The sequence below is a fragment of the Sus scrofa genome, chromosome 14 (assembly GCF_054392235.1).
Source record: "Sus scrofa isolate SSC_HxYL_T2T_F1_AM1 chromosome 14, Sscrofa_HxYL_maternal_Yorkshire_Landrace_v2.0, whole genome shotgun sequence".
Classification (NCBI taxonomy): Eukaryota; Metazoa; Chordata; class Mammalia; order Artiodactyla; family Suidae; genus Sus; species Sus scrofa.
The window spans coordinates 78,410,422-78,414,300 of NC_139396.1; the positions used below are offsets into that span (position 1 = coordinate 78,410,422).

The 3,879-nt window shown below is 52.3% G+C and overlaps 1 long non-coding RNA gene across 1 annotated transcript; it reads right to left on the reverse strand.

The window, feature by feature from the left end:
- Nucleotides 1–223: 223 nt before the first annotated feature.
- LOC146396801 (uncharacterized) lies at nt 224–3,516 on the reverse strand. The gene is made up of 2 exons (XR_014828252.1): nt 3,130–3,516; nt 224–1,400 (listed from the first exon to the last, which is right to left on the reverse strand). It is a non-coding gene; the product is annotated as an uncharacterized LOC146396801 (long non-coding RNA).
- Nucleotides 3,517–3,879: the final 363 nt, after the last annotated feature.

Genomic DNA, 3,879 nt, shown 5'->3' on the forward strand with positions numbered 1-3,879 from the left:
GGCAACGTCAGATCCTTAACCCACTGAACAAAGCCAGGGATTGAACCCATATCCTCATGGCTACGTCGGATTTGTTTCTGCTGAACCACAATGGGAACTCCAGGGAAGGTGATTTTTAAAACCAAAATATTCTAGAGACAGCTCTTGCCATCTCTCAGACCTGGTCCTCAGACCCTTTTCTTGAAAGAGGTTTTAGAGAGCAGAATATTCGAGACCCGAGGTCTTGAGGGATTCTTTCTCTTTTACTCTCTCAACAAAGACAGGCAGAGGAATTTATTATTATCCATTTAAGTTGATTGGTGTCCAGGAAAATCTGGCGAGTGCAGAGATGCTTAGCTAGTTCCTTTTCGTGTGAGCCCAAAGCACTTGGGGAAAATTTTTCTATTCATAGTGTCCAAGTGAGGCAAGCAGACGTCAAGAGTTATCATTCCATTTAACAGATGGAAAATTGGAGGGGTTCAGAACAAGTTGAGAACACGGCTCAGGAGAGAAGCCATCTCTCTCTGCCCGTATAAGTCAGCGAGTTACCATACAAATGGCCACAGTCACATGCTCTTGGGACATGCCTTTCTGAGGTCAGCTTTCCCTGGTCAGTGTCCCTCCTCAAGCCAGATGGAGGGGGTGGATCCTGTTGGGCTTCAAGTTCCCTTTAGGGAGATAGAACTCCAAGCGTCTGGCCAAGACAGGAATTGCCAGACCCTTATCATCACCCCTCCTGTCTCATTGTAGTGCTCCCTCCCCCACCTTGAGCAACCAGGTCTACTCCTTCTTGCCCCTACTAGGAAAGGTATATGGCCCACTCCTCGCCCCACCCCTATAGGACCTTACATGCTCCCAACCAACCAGCAAGCGTATCCTAAGACTCCCCTCTTTCCCCAACCAATCAGCAGGTCAGCAGATATATCCTGAGACATCTCCTCTCCCTGGGCTATTAAAACAGACATGACCACACGTTCAAGGATTGGTTCTCCCCGATCATCAGCAAGTCAGCCTGCTTTGCTTGCAGCATCTCTTATCTCAATAAACTCTACTTTCTCTCCCCTCGCCATGCTCAATAAACTCTTCTTTCTTTTCACCCCGATACGAGTCCAGAAATTATTTTGTGACCCGTGTGCACAGACCACAACAGGTCCAAAGGCATCTATACTGTCTCCTGGGTCTTTCTAAGTGTCAGGGAGCAGGAGGGTCTCTCTAGTGTGGCCCCCACAGCATTGCTCCAACGTTGTCCATAACCTCTTGACCATCCATGTTTATCACACACTCTTCATCTTTGCCGTCATCCTCTTGGGCCACCAAGTCTGAGCGCACCTTTCCCAGAGCGTTCTGCCCCCCAGCTCACGTTTCCCCAGCTAGTTTTCTTGGTGGCGGCAATTCATCCCTGGCTACTCGAGAGAATTAGCCTTAAAAAAAAAAAAATACACATGTTGGAGTTCCCACTGTGGCTCAGTGGTTAACAAATCTGACTAGGAACCATGAGGTTGTGGGTTCGATTCCTGTTTAAGGATCCAGCGTTGCCAGGAGTTGTGGTGTAGGTTGCAGATGCAGCTCAGATTCTGCATTGCTATGGCTGTGGCGTAGGCCGGCAGTTGTAGTTCTGATTCGACCCTAGCCTGGGAGAGCCTGGGAACCTCTATATGCCAAGGGTGTGGTCCTGAGAAGCAAAAAGAAAAAAAAAAAATACACATGCTTGTGTCCTGCACCCAGAAATGTTTCTAGTGGTGGAGGTGGTGTATCTGGGAGTTGTCTGCGCAAAACAGGAATTTTGCCCCCTGCATCCTCTTGTTTCCTGGGCTGGGCCTTGGGGGAAAGCTCTCCTGGGCACCAGGACCTGGTGTCACAATCAGGCCATAAGAAACTGAGGCTAATGCTGCTTTTTTCCAGGGCAGCGAACAGGCAACCTCTCTGCCCAGCAAGGCCACCCTGGGCCCCAGCAGGACGATTGGGGTCAGGGACGGGGGCACTGGCCAGGGTGACCCCGGGGGAGGGGCTGGTGTGGCCTCATGCCTCTCAGCCTGAGTTCCTTGGACCCCCTTGGCTTTTCTGATCGTGAGTCCCTGGGCTCCTCTCCTCCCCGCAAAATGCCCAAGGAAAGAATCATACAGAGGACAGGCTCAACTGTGGGAGGCTGGAGCAAAAAGCCAATAAAACTGGCTTTATTTGTAATGTTCCCGTGTTTGTTATTTCGTTATCCCTACCCTGCTTCCTCCAAGCAATGTAACAAGGAAAAGGATTTAAAAAAAAAAAAAACTCCCTGCTCTAAGTATGCATGAACTTCATGGCCTCACTTGATCCTTTACCTCCTTCTTCTCCAGCAGGCCAGTGCATGAATTCCTCTCCCAAACGGTGTGTTTTCCATCCTAACTTTTATGGCATGTCCCTCGATTAATGGTTGACGTATTCATTTTCTCCCCTCCGCCCCCATTATCAAAGTGTGCTTTGACTAACGATTAACTCTCTGGTTAACAGAAAGAAACCTGTTAATCATCTACAAGCCCTCGAGCAGGAAAATCATTCTTTGTAACCTTTTCCCAACGGCAGGAGAGCCCCCTGTCCCGAGGCAGCTGACCTTCAACCACACCTGGGTCCCGAAGCTTGCAAAACCCCGACTGTAATCGTGTTACAAGGGCTTATTAGTAAGCCAAGGTCATAAACCCCTGAGGAGCGAGTGACGCTGGTTCTCCCAGCCAGGCAGGGAGAGCACTCTTCAGTCCAGACACCCTAACTCCAGGACCCTATAAAGAGACCAAGCGGCACCTCTTTTTTTAAAAAAAAAAAAAATTGTTTTGCCAGTGAGGGCTAATCATTCTCTGTTGTACATTCTTTGTTGCTGGGAGACTCAATGGCTGTACAGGCTGTTCTTTCTCGGAGCCATAGTTCAAAAGTGCTCCTGACCCAAACACACACGTGTTGTAATCCTGCCCTCCCTTGTGTGGGGCCGGCAGACAACTAGCAAGTGTGCAGCCCCAGCCAGACCCAGAGGCTGGAAGGGGGGAACCTTCTTCTGAAGTTAGGTGGGCGGTGCCTTTCTTTCCTGGAAGGAGCTGGAGGAGGAGGGGAAGGGATGGGGCGGGATGCTTTAGGGGGCCCCCTCCTCACCCCAGAGGGAAGGGCTGGAGACCTGTGGCTCACCATCTGGGATGCGATGTGTGCCCCAGGGCTAGAGAGTCAGTCCTCGTGGAGAAAGCAACCCCTTCGTTCATTTGCAAAGCTGATCTGCTGTGGAGTGGGGAGGCCGGGAGAAAGGAGGGCTCCCCTCCATCCTTGCTGGGTTTGGCTTGCTTTTCTCCCTGGTGGCACCCCGCTCCTTCTTCTTAAATAAGACCCGGCAGCAAGGGAGAGTCTGGTCTGCTGAGAGGACGCAGGCGCTGCCAGACTTATTAGGAAAGAGGCAGCCCGGGTTTTGGCCAGCGCTGGCGCTGTGGACCACATGGTCCTCTGCGCGCCTGGTTACTGTCAGCGCTGCGCTCTGGACCCCGCCGCCCTGGCCTCCTCCCCGCTGCCCGCAGCGCCTGCCCTGCTCCGATCCAAACATTTCCACATTAGGCAGCCTTGCTGCCTGGCTCCCCGCCTCCAGCCGTGACCTGGGGTGACCTCCGTCCCGGGCTCGATGCCAAGCGCTCCACCACAGGTGCACTTGCCTGTTTTCTGGGTCGCCCTTGTGATCTGGTGTCCAGGTGCTTGGCAACATTTAGCAAACCTTCCTCGGTGCTCTGTGTCGTCTTGACACTGTTTGCGCAGACACCCTTGGGGATGCGGGAGAGGAGCTGGTGCCTCTCCTTCATGCACTTAGTGCCTGGCATGCCGCGCTGGCCTCACCAAGATGCTGGATGACCCTCTCTCCCTCTTCATCCCCCGCCCTCCCCCTTTAAGCAGGTCTGA